Source organism: Sciurus carolinensis, chromosome 7, assembly GCF_902686445.1.
Source record: "Sciurus carolinensis chromosome 7, mSciCar1.2, whole genome shotgun sequence".
NCBI lineage: Eukaryota > Metazoa > Chordata > Mammalia > Rodentia > Sciuridae > Sciurus > Sciurus carolinensis.
Window position 1 is genome coordinate 96,051,471 of NC_062219.1, and position 13,689 is coordinate 96,065,159.

The following is a 13,689-nucleotide window of genomic DNA, read 5'->3' on the forward strand; positions in this document are numbered from 1 at the left end:
ATGTGAGAAATGTTTGCCCTTTCTCCAAAAATCTGTTTCTACACACAAGTGAACTTCTTTGCAGGTGATCATTAGTTGTTAGTAAGTCCTGCTATGCTAATATTATAATCTGCAACTACAGTAAAAACAAATTTCAGTTTTAAGGCTTTCATAAATGTAATAGCAGATATTTCATCTTGATTGAACAGTTTATATAAGCACCTGAAAAATCAATTCCAATGTCTACGTTAGAAAAACTAATACAATATTTTTAATTTCTCCTCACAGTTAAAAAAAACCTCAAGGAATTTTTTCCTTCAAAATCTACTTTATACCAATGAAATTACGTAGCTAAAACTGAAATTTAATTCCTGAAGATTGTTTTGTTTGATGCCATGAACTATAGCATACCAGACATCTTTTGTAAAAGATGTGCAAAAGTTACAACTATGATAATGATGCGATCTAATCTTTATTATTCTGTCTGGTATTATTATTTAAATTTTTATAAAAATTTGTGGGCTCAAATGTATACTTCAAGTAATTAATACTTTCGAAATACAAAACCCAAAAGGACGTGTTCGTGCTATTTTTAGAATGCTTACTTACAAAGTGGGTATTTGAATATCATACATTCAAATGGCATGCTTGGTGTATGTTACATACAGGTGTGTTAACTTTACTGTGACAACATTCCTGAGATAATCAACTTATAAGAAGGAAAGGCTTATTTTTAGAACATGGTTTCAGAGGTTTCAGTCCATGGTGCATAATCCTGTTTCCTTGGGCCTGTGGCACCATGGTGTATCATGGAAGGATGTGGTAGAGTAGGCATGTTCACCTCACAGTGGCTCAGAAGCAGAGAAAAAAAAGATAAGTGACTGGGGTCCCAATATCCTCCTCAAGAGCACCCTCCCAATGACTTAACTTCCTTCTACTAGGTTCCACTTCTTAAAGGTTCCACCACCTCCCAATAGTACCAGGAGCTGAGGACCAAGCCTTTAAAACACAGACCTTTGACTGGTGGCAATTCCTGTAATCAGTGTAATCCTGGAATCCAGTGGCTCAGAAAGGTGAGGCAGGAGGATCTCGAGTTCAAAATCAGCCTCAGCAAAAGCAAACCACTAAGCAATTCAGTGAGACCCTGTCTTTAAATAAAATACAAAATGGGGCTGGGGATGTGACTCAGTGGCCAAATACCCCTGAGTTCAATCCCCAGTACTCGAAAAACAAACAACAACAAAAAAGATCTTTGGAGGACATTTGAGATTCAAACTATGACAGAAATGTGTGTTCACAGAATCACTGGTCATATGCAAGTTCAGGGATACCCACAATGATACTGACAAAAGCATTTGTCTGTACAGCCATCAAAGAAAACCAAAACCAATATGGAATTGAAAATATGAGATAATAATCAAGGCCGAGACTGGACTACAATGGAGGGAAAGTATGGTTTGTGGGACTTATATTATCTTAAGGGGTCTCAGTGGGTGAAGATATAAATTTACAATAGGATAGTTAAGAATATCTCTTCTCACTGGCAAATACTTATTTTTTTCATTGCTGTGGCTAGATCCCACCAAATTCCAACATCAGGGGCATCAGTAATCCCAGTTTTATTCTTAAGTATCTGTGACCTCAGTACATAATAGACCCACACAAATGAAAGCTAAGTATCTGAACTTGGGAACATGATCACAAATTATTTGATCTAATTGGGTAATGGCTACATGAGCAGAATTTTAGGGTTCTAGCAGCACATACTAGGAAGTAAGGACTTGGGGGAAATGTCAGATAATCTAGCCACAGAAGGGCCTGAGATGCCAAGCAAGAAACTCAGTCCCTGTAGGGCAAATGTGCAAATAGGAGCCAGACTCCAGAGAGGAAGATGGTTTCTAGGATAGTGCACCAAAACCATCCCAATGTACTTACTTGTGAAATCAAGGGAAAATCTGAATAAAGCCTTTAGACTTAACTCATTATGTCTGATTTTAGTTACTTGCCTTAAAGTCACAACATTGGGGTCACATAAATAATACATGACTAGTCTCCACTAGAATTACTGTAGATAATTTCTCTGACATGTGGATCATGATGATAACCACTTAACTAGGTTACTTATCAGGGGCTTGAAAGTCACTTTTGTTGAAATCACTGACTTCAACAGTGGGCCTGTGCAGGTATCCAGTGGGTAACTTCTTTGACATCAGGGCGCCAAAAACTGCCCTCAGATCATGCTAATGCCATCAGTTTCTGAACGCACCTCTTGCGAAGAGCTATGAAGAGTGATTACACATGCCTAGACCACTGATTTCTTCTCCTTCAATCACCTTTCCCCATTCCTTAAATGATTCTGCCTCTTTTTCCAATATATATCCCTATACCCTATCCTTGGGGAGGTAAATTTAAGACTTGCTCTCCTATCCCCACACTTGGCCACCTCATAAATAAACTCTTTCTCTTCTGCAAAACTTGTTTCTGTCATTGGCATACTGCATGGCAGGCAAAATGGGCCTGGTTCAGTAACAATTGTATTAGGTGATAGAGCTCTTAGGAGATAAGATTTTGTGAGGTTATAAAGATGGGACCCTCATCCAGTATGGCTGGTGTTCTTAAAAGAAGAAGAAGAGATGCCAGGGATACACACACAGAGTGAAATGTCCATGTGAGTACACAACAAGAAGGCTGACATCCACATTTCAAGGAAAGAAGTCTCAGGAGAAACCAACCCTGCCAGCGCCTTGATCTTGGACTTTCAACCTCCAAACCTGCAAGAAAGTAAATGTGTTTACATGTGAAATATTAAGGAATACATATATTGGTCTCAGTTCTTGGTTACTGACATACAGTTCCTAAAACCCTTGGAATTTCCTAGGTGATAGCTCTTGTTCTAATGAGCTGACTTTGAATAGCCTCTTGACAGGGACTGGTTGCTAGCGGAGCCAACTGTGTAATCAGAACCCTTGAACTTTCAACATTGATATCAATGGCCAATGTTGAAATCAATCAGTCTTGTGTAATGAAGCCTCCATAAAAACTGAAGAGGACAGAGTTCAGACAGCTTCTAAGTTGTTAAACACGTGGAAGTGCTTAGAGGGTATCAGGTCCAGAGAGATGCATCTCTTACATTTGGCTCTTCATCTGTAATATCTATTCTAAAAACTGGGTAAGTAAAAGAAAAATGTTTCCCTGAGTTCTGTGAGCCATCCTAGAAAATTATCAAACCTGAGGTGGCAGGGAGTAGGGTCATAGGAATCCCAATTTATAGACAGTTAGTCACAGATCAGAACCTGAGACTTGTGATTGGTACCTGAAGAAGTGAGGGAAGTCTTTTTTTTGAGGGGGGGGGTACTGAAGATTTAACCTGTGGGTGCTTTACCACAGCCCTCCCCAGTCCTTTTTATTTTATTTTATTTTTGAGTTGGGTTCTCACTGAGTTGCTGAGGGTCTCTCTAAGTTGCTGAGGCTCACCTTGCATTTGCAATCCTCCTGCCTCTGCCTCCTAAGCAGGGGGAGTTACAGTCATGAGCCAGTAGGCCCAGCAAAGTGGGGCAGTCTTTTGGAACTGCGTTCTTAATCTGTGCGGTTCAAATCTGATTCTAGAATTGAATTGTACAACACATAATTGATTTCCACTGGAGAGTTGCTTGGTGTGTGAGGAAATTCCCCATATATCTGGTATTAGAACTTTTCTATGTCGTATTGAGTAAGTGAAAATAGCAAAAATAACTGTTTTTTTCCTATCTTACATTAAGCCACTCAATCTGTGGCAGTTTTTTACATTATCACTGGTAGACTAATACTGTTGGTATATAGTAAATATTTAAAGTATGCCAGTGCTTGTTATTATCTATTATTTTCCTAGTCCTTGAGAAGCTACACCTCTCCTGTCAATTTCTCAGAATTAAAAGGCTGATCCATCCTGTATACTTACCCACCTCCAGATATTATATTTCATCATTTCCTATTACCTGAAGATATTTTCAATCTTGACTTTTATTTCTTTAAATGGTCAGTGTGGTGTTTTTACAATTTGCACTTGGTAATTCAAATATCTAATGTCTCTGATAGTCAACTTTTTGGAGACTGTTAATCAGCTTTTTGTTGCTATGACAAAACACCTAAGAAAAACATCTTAAAGGAGGAAAGATTTATTTTGGTTCATGGTTTCAGAGGCTTAAGTCCATGGTCAGCTGATTCCATTGCTTTGAACCTGAGGCAAGGCTGAACATCATGGTAGAAAGGTGCGGTGGAGCAAAGCTGCGCACCTCCTGGGGGCCAGGAAGCAGAGAGAGCAAGAGAAAGGGGCTGGGGAAAAGATATAGTACCCAAGGACCCATTCCCTTCAATTAAGTCTCACCTACAGTTTCCACCACTTCCCAATAGTCCATTCAAATTATGAATCCATCAATGGATTAATCTGCCATTGTTTTTAGAGCCCTCATGGTACAATCATTTCTTAAATATGCCACTTCTGAACAGTACTGAATTGGGGATCACATCTTCAACCCAAGAAGCTTTGCAGAACATTCCAGATTCAAACCATAACAGAAACAAATTTAGGGTAGTACCTGATTATCTATGTTTGCTGAGCAAAGAGTTTGAAAACAAAATGCTTTGAAGATATGGATGCTCCTCACTAATAATGGGGTTGTGTCTTAAACCACCAATCATAATTTGAAAATATCTCAATACACCTAACCTATTAAATACCATAACTTAGTAGCACAACACACTAAAGAATATCAATTGTTTACTTCATGATCAAATGGCTGACTTATAGCTATAATTGACTAGTTGAAAGAATATCAAGTTGCATATCATTAGCCCAGGAAAATATTAAAATTCGAAGTGTAGTTTCTACTAAATTTGGGTTACTTTAGCACCATAATAAAGCCAAAAAATTGTAAATTGAACCTTCACAAGTTGGGGACCATCTGTACTTACTTCCAGAAAGCTTTACATTTGTGTTAGAGGTTGTTCAAAATCCTGAATCATGACCAAATGAACTTCTGTGCATAGTTCATGAGATGCAAGTGAGCTATGATTTGTTTCTTTCTTTTTTCTTTTGGAAGCACTGGGTATTTAACCCAGAGTTTTCCTATCACTGAGTTATATCGCCTGCATTTTTAAATTTTTATGTTGAGACAGAGTCTCAATCAATTGTCCAGACAGAACTCAAACTTGCGATTTGCCTGCTTCAGCCTCCTGAGTAGCTGGCATTACAGGAAAGTACCATTGTACCCTATTCAACAGAGCTGTAATTCCATATGGACTATCCCAATTCTAAGTCATCCTTAATTTGAGATAATAGCCATGGTTTATTACAGGGAGGATTCCCAGCCTTCATTTAAGACCTGGGTTGATTTATTTCCCTTTCATTCCATAAACATGTGAAATTCTAAAGCTACCCTTACCCAATGGGAAATGTTGGCCAAAAGAATAACTCTCTAGGTCATTTTTTAAAAATATTTATTTTTATATGTTGATAGACCTTTGTTTTATTCATTCATTTATATGTGGTGCTGAGAATCGAACCCAGTGCCTCATGCACGCTAGGCAAGCGCTCTACCACTGAGCATCAACCCCAGACCCTCTAGATCTTTTTTATTCTTTCAAGTGTGGCACAATAATTCCTTAAAGTCTTGTCATTTGTTACATGCTCTTGAGGTATGTAGTAAACCAAATTGGTAGGAAGTTGCCAGATGAGAGAAAGGTGAAAGAGACTAAGGGAGCAGTAGGAGAGAGAGGGAATCTGGCTGCTGGTTTGGTGGTCAATCAGCTCCATCTAGTTTTCCTTCAGTACAACTGTGGTTTGGGGTTGGGCTCCAGGGCCCCCATATCTTACTTATATGAAGAAAATGGCCTTCCATTACCAACAGAGCTAAGAGTGACAACTGTTTCCTAAATAAATTTTAAAAACTTCTAAGTAGACTTCTTCTGCAAGAATTCTACTGGAAGGCTTCTACTGTAAGAACTATGTCCTAGAGCCAAGTTTTTGGTGGTTTTTCAAACTGTCCTCTTGCTCTCTACCAGAAAAATCTGAATAAAGTTGACTAACCAATTACCCTCACTTATCTACACACACATGGGTGCTGGTTAAAGGAGAAACTAATGAAAGAAGCAACACACTGCACAAGAAATCCATGCCACCAACCACACTGACTAACCTATTTTCTTTGGTAAGTATAAATGAACAAGAACACATTACCAGAAACCTGAAGACTATTCACAATCTAAACATAAATGCCAAGATAAACAAAGCAAAAATAGATATAAAGACAATTCAAGAAAGAGAAGAGAAACTGTAACACTGATAAAACAATATCTTCTGAAAAATTCAAAATGGTACTTTATCTATAAAACCATGTTAGAAAAAAATGTGGGAGCTATAAAAAATGAATCATCACAAGACACAAAAAATTTTTGGAAACCAAAACAATTCTTGAAATAAAAAACAATGGAAGTACTGCAAAATAAGTTTCCCAGAATGAACAAAGATGTAGAGAATGAAAGTGCGGAAAAAAAAAAAAAAAAAAAAAAAGGTCTATGGAGTCTCAGTTAGGAATGTCAAAATTTAACCTAATTAATATGTATTTCAGAAAGAATGACTCGAATAAATAGAGGAAAGAAAATTATCAAAGAGATAAATTTTTTCCAGGTGCACACAAACATATCTGGCTTAAATTCTATTCATTTTGTTAAGTCTATAGGTCCTTTGCAGTTTTTTTTTTTTTTTTTTTTTTAGTGGTTAAGGTTTTCTTCCTTTTTTTAAAAAAAAATTATTTGTTCTTTTTAATTTTACTTGAGAGTAGAATATATTTGACATATACACACATGGAATATAACTTCCCATTTTTGTGGTTGTACATGATGGTGGAGTTACACTGGTCTTGTATTCATATGTTAACATAGAAAAGTATGTCCGATTCATTCTATTGTACTTCCTATTCCCATTCCCCCTCACTTCCCTTCATTTCCCTTTGTCTAATCCAGTGAACTTCTATTCTTCCTTCCCTCCCATGCTAATTATGAATTAGCATCTGCATATCAGAGAGAACATTTGGCCTTAGGTTTTTGGGGATTGACTTATTTCACTCAGTATAATAGTCTCCAGTTCCATCCTACTGGCAAATGTCATAATTCCACTCCTCTTTATGGCTGGTAATAGTCCATTGTGTATATGTACCACATTTTCTTTATCCATTCATCTGTTGAAGGGCACCTAGATTGTTTCCATAGCTTAGCTATTGTGGATTGAACTGCTGTAAACATTGATGTGGTCACAATGTATGTAGGACTTTAAATCCTTTGGGTATATACTGAAGAGTGAGATAACTGGGTCAAATGGGGGTTCCATTCCAAGTTTTCTTAGGAATCTCCATAATGTTTTCCAGAGTGGTTGCACCCATTCGCAGTCCTACCAGAAATGTACGAGTATACCTTTTTCCCACATCCTTGTCAATATTTATTGTTTTTTATACTCTTAATAATTACCATTCTGACTATCAGGAGATGAAATCTCAATGTAGTTTTAATTTGCATTTCTCTAATTGCTGGAAATGTTGTAAATTTTTTTTCATATATTTGTTGATCATCATATTTCTTCTTATGTGGAGTGTCTGTTCAGTTTCTTTGCTCATTTTTAAAAATTGGATTATTTGGTTTTTTTGGTGTTAAGTTTTTTGAGTTCTTTATATATCCTGAAGATTAATGCTCTGAGGTGCAGGTGGTGAATATTTTCCTCACATTTTGTAGACTCTCTGTTCATGTTCTCGTTTCCTTCTCTGAGAAGAAGCTTTTCAGTTTGATACTATCCCATTTACTGATCTTGATTTTACTTCTTGCACTTTAGGAGTCTTGTTGAGGAAGTCAGGTTCTAAGCTGACATTTTCTTCGAGTAGGTGCAGGGTCTCTGTTCTAGTGCTGAGTCTTTGATCCACTTTGAGTTGAGTTTTGTGCAGGGTGAGAGATAGGGGTCTAATTTCATTTTGCCTCATATGATTTTCCAGTTTTCCCAGCACCATTTGTTGAAGAGGTTATCTTTTTTCCCATGTATGTTTATTGTAAAAAAAAAAATACATTTGTCTAAAAAATACGCCATTGTCTAGTATGAGATAACTATTTATGTGGGTTTGTCTCTGTGTCTTCTATTCTGTACCATTGGTCTACATGTCTGTTTTGGTGCCAATACCATGCCAATTTTGTTACTATAGTTCTGTAGTATAATCTAAGGTCTGATATTATGATGCCTCCTGATTTACTTTTCTTGCTGAGGATTGTTTTAGCTATTCTGAGCACCTTATTTTTCCAAATGACTTTCATAACTGTTTTTTCTATTTCTATGAAGAACATCATTGAGATTTTATTAGGAATTGCATTAAATATCTATACCACTTTTGGTAGGATGGCCATTTTGACAATATTAATTGTGTCTATCCAAGAACATGGGAGATCTTTCTTTCTAAGATATTCAGTTTCTTTCTTTAGAGATCTGTGGTTTTCATTGTAGAGTTCTTTCACTTCAAAGAGATGAAATTTCTTAAGACTAAAAACAAATAAGTTTTTTAAACTGGGTAGGCTGAGTGGCATGTGCCCATAATCCCAGTGACTCAGATGACTGAGGCAGGAGGATCAAAAATTCAAGACCAGCCTCAGCAATTTAGTGAGGTCCTAAGTAACTTAGCAAGACCCTGTCTCAAAATAAAAAATAAAAAGGACTGGGGATGTGGCTTAGTGTTAAAGTGCCCATGGGCACTGGTACCAAAAAAAAAAAAAAAAAAGAATTTTTAAATTTAAAATATCTGTGGAGTATCAAATAGGTATATAACAAAGAAAATAATTTCTGATTTTTCCATATTTTTACTTGTACTTTACAGTTGTACATAATGGTGGAATTTGCTATTATATATCTGTACTTGCTCATAATAGAACAATTTAATTTTGCCAATGTCATTTACCAGTATTACCAGTATTTCCTCTTTCCCTCCCCTCATCCTTCCTCCTGGTGACAAGTAAAATACTTCACACATGCATGTCCTCATTACATTTCAGATTACCAAGGATAAAGACAAAATTACAGAAGTTTCCAAAAAGAAAATTCAGATTCATTTAGAGGGTAGTGATAACCCAACTGTTATCCATCTTCTAAGTAATAATAATGGATATGAGAAGATAATGAAGAAAAGTGTTTACAAACTTCTGAGGGAAATGATTTTGGGTTTATAATATTACGCCTAAATTATCAAATAAGTGTGAGGACAAAACAGTACATTTTTATACTTGCAAGAAATCAGAAAATTGACCTCTCAATTTTCTTTTTAAAAATGTTATTTAAATACATAGTTTAGCAAAACATGGAATCAAACTGAAAATAAGGAAAGTATGGAAACAAACTAAGGCAGGGAAAAATTAGGACAAAATTTGTCCAGAAGGAAGCAGATAATCAGAGAAGTCCTAGAACACTACTGCAACAGATAGCGATTTACACAGCTTGAAAATCTTTAGCATATAGTAAAGAATTACGTTTCTTTTATCAGCAAAGCAAAAGAAAAGCAATCAGAATTATCTGTAAGCAATGAAAGATTTATAAGAATGATGTTTAAATATAAAACAAACTAAATAAGGGAATGATTTGAATAGTCAATTGAACGTAAGAAAAGAAAATATTTTATCTTGATGTTTGGAACATTATTTCTTGGTGCAGAGTAATAATGTTAGACTTATAACAAAGTATCATTTTACTCTGCATCACTGTACTAAATAATATTAACATTGTCAAAATACTTTTGGGGTTTCAATTTTCATAATCATTCTATGTGTAACCAGAAATCTTAACTTTGGTTTACAGAATGATTGAATTAAATGAACTCATTTACTTAGATTTTTTAATTCCTGAAAGTTGAGTGGTGCAAAGTTGGGAGGAAGGGAGTACGAAAACACAAGAGTGTTTATAAACTCTTGTATAAACTTATACAGTAAGAAACCAGTATATACTATGTCAACTGATTGAATGAGATATTAATGCTGAGGAATATGTTAATTACTCACATAACCCTCCCAACAATCCTCTGAAGTACTCAATTTTCTCCATTTGTGAGAGAGTAAAACTGCTTCACAGAGGGTTAAGTAACTTACCTAGGAATGGTGGCTGATAAGTCAAAATAAAACAACTACTTAATTAGAAGGTATGGATGGAAAAATTCGAAAGGATGAAAAGCAATTTGTATTAGAAATCAATATATAGTATATGTTACCTCAGATTGATAAATCCAGAACTAATAATTTATTTAGAGTTATGTAGTTACTCAGGCAATTAGTAGAAGAACTAGGGGCAGGGCAGCAGAGCACAGTCATGCATTGCTGAACAGCAGGGACGTGTTCTAAAAAAAATACTCGATCAGGGATTTCATTCTTGTGTGAACATCACCATGTCTGGCCTTCAAACCAGGCCATTAGAAGTTTCTCCAGTCTGGTATAGACCCTTATAGCATTTTTATTAACCTCACTGCCTTCTGTGAAGCAGATCCTTTAGCATATTCTGTCACTTTTTTCTTGCTCTTCAAGATTGTAGCTATGGCAGATTGGGACATGCCTGACTGGCAAGCAATTAACCACCACTGATTTTCTATTTTTGTCCTCCTTCATCACTTTTAATTTTGTTACCATATAAATCAAAGAGGCATTTTACTGTCAAAGTTAGAATGGATTTGTATGCTTAGAGGCCATGTTGAACAAAATAACACAAGATTAAATCAAGCACAACAGAAAATGATGGTCTCAAGAGACAAAGTAAATACACACTGTAGGGGGTTGCTGCAACATTGCATTCCCTCCCTCCCTCCCTCCCTCCTTCCTTCCTTCCTTCCTTCCTTCCTTCCTTCCTTCCTTCCTTCCTTTCTTCCTTCCTTCCCTCCTTCCTTCCTTCCTTCCCTCCTTCCTTCCCTCCTTCCTTCCCTCCTTCCTTCCCTTCCTTCCTTCCTTCCTTCCTTCCTTCCTTCCTTCCTTCCTTCCTGAGGTATTAAATCCAGGGGTGCTTTAACCGCTGAGTTACATTCCTAGCCCTTTTTATTTTTTATTGGGAGACAGGGTCTCAATAACTTGCTTAGGGCCTCACAAAGTTGCTGAGACTGGCCTCAAACCTGCAATCCTCCTGTCTCGGCTTCCCAAGTCACTGGGATTACAGGTGTGCACTACCACACCCAGCCACATACTGTCTTATATGATTTTTTTTTTTTTTAGTAAGTAGAAGGAGCACACTATAAAAAATGATAGAAAGTATAATATGGTAAATATATAAACCAGTAATGTTTATTATCATTTCCAAATATTGTGTACTGTACATAGTTGTATGTGCTATACTTTCATATGTATGACAGTGCAATAGGTTTGTTTCTAATAGCATCATCACAAACATATAAAAAATATACTGCACTACAATGTTAGGATGACCATGATGGCACTAGGAAATAGGAATTTTTCTACTCCATTATAAACTTATTGGCACCACCATTATATATGCAGTCTGGTGCTGACCTAAACCTCATTTTGTGGTGAAAGACTGTATTTTCTATTTTGCTTTTTTTAAACTTTATTTATTTATTTATTTTTATTTTTTTGTATTATAGGTCATTCAACCCAGGGTTGCTTTACCACTGAGCTACATTCTTATTTTTTTATTTTGAGACAGGGTTTCATTAAATTGCCCAGACTGGCCTCAATCTTGTGATCCTCCTGCCTCAACATCCAAAGTTATTGGGATTACAGATGAGCTTCACCGCAACTATCTTGCTTTCCATTTTAAATCATTGTATATAGTCACTTACTCAATACACGTATAATGTTTTAAAATTTTTAAGTGTCCACTTCCTCCTAAACTTCTTATCCACACTTATAGCTATTTAAATGTTAGCTGGGCATGTTGATACATACCTATAATTCCAGCTACTCAGGAGATTGAGGAAGGAGGATTGAAAGTTCAAGGACAGCCTGGACAGTTTAGTGAGAGCTTGTCTCAAAATTAAAATTTAAAAAAGGACTGAGGATGTAGCTCAGTGGTAGTGTGCCTATCTAGTATGCATGAGGCCCTGGGTTCAATCCCCAGTACTGCAGAAATAAATACATAAATAAACAATGCTCTAGGGAGTTTATTAAGATAGGGCAATTTGGCAATTGTGTGCTCCATGACAATAAGTATGAAAACAAAAATATAAACCCATCACTGGAGTTGACAAAATTGTGTCAGGCAATAAGGAAAATATGTAATGCTACCAATGAATCAATCAAATGTGAAAGTAACCATGCGGTTTTGATAAAAGACCTCACCTCTTCCCGATTATTTTCTGGGACTTGGCCCACCCTAAGGCAGGGTGATGTAAGGAGAATATGCTGGAAAACAAATTGTAATGCTCCTCAATAAAATCACACATTCAATATTAGAGTCTCTGTTCTTTCATCTATTTACTTTGTGGTAGTGGGAATTGAACGCAGGGCCTTGCAAGTGCTTTACCACTGAACTCTTATCTCTAGCTCCACACATCTTCTTTCTTTAAAAAAAAAAAAATTTGTTTGTCTTGGTGATTTTGACCTTGGGACTGAACCAGGTGGCCAAACTTTCCTCTCCTCCACTATGGGTAGGTTGGAGAGGCTACAGTGCCCCATATTCTCAACTTTCTTTTCTCTCTTTAGCTTCATTTATTGTACTCATAAGGAGTTTGGATCAGAGTCAAATAACAGAAGTAGTATGGTGTGGATGAAGAGGGGAGAGCCAAAAGGGGATGAAGAAGTTTGTAGAGATCCTAAGGGAAGGAGATGCAAAAAAAGAATAGCAAGAAAAGGAAGCTCCGATACTCAGATATTACAGATGGGATGACTGATTGGTAAAAACTCAACCTTGTGTGGGTGTTTGATCATCTCTCTCTGGTAATGGCAAAACTTTCTCTACCTTCCAAACACTGGCAATATAGTTGACATTCTCATATTTTATGGTATAGTAAATTATAATTTGGTATTTCAGTTTTTTTTGGTTTTTTTGCTGTGTGTGTGTGTGTGTGTGTGTGTATGTATGTGTGTGTGTGTGGTGCTGGGGTTGGAACCTGGAGTTGCATGCATGCCAGGCAAATGCTCCATCACTGAGCCACATCCCCAGCTCCTGTAATTTAGTATTTCAAAGGATTTTAAAAGTGAACTTTTAAGCAAGGAAGATACCATTTGCATTAGCTACAAGGACAGTTTTTACCCTGCTGTTTGGTCTTATGAGAGCTCCTGAGCACACACTTCACAGTTTGAACATGAAAGGAAGCAGAATGGAAATTGCTGAGAACATGTTAAGAAGTTATTGACAAGAGAATATTCTGAGATTAAATCAAACAGTTGCTTGATGGAATAGAAAGTTGGGTATGGAAGAAAAAGATGAGATGGTATGCTGTTGAAGCAAAAAACACTTCCCAGAGCTAAGACTGATTAATTTCACAGAGTTGATAAAGATTAGTCAAGTAGCCCTATGGGTTCTGAGGGTAAACATATATTCAGTCAACAAAAATGTGATAATTTATTTAGCGCCTCCAAGTCTCAGTTCCTGGAACAAACACAGTGGTTACCACTACCCCTATTTCACAGATGAGAAAAGAAATTGATAAACTTTCAAGGTCACACAGCTTGTTAGTGGTGTAGTAAGGTTTCAACTGCATATCTTCATGATCCTAAAGT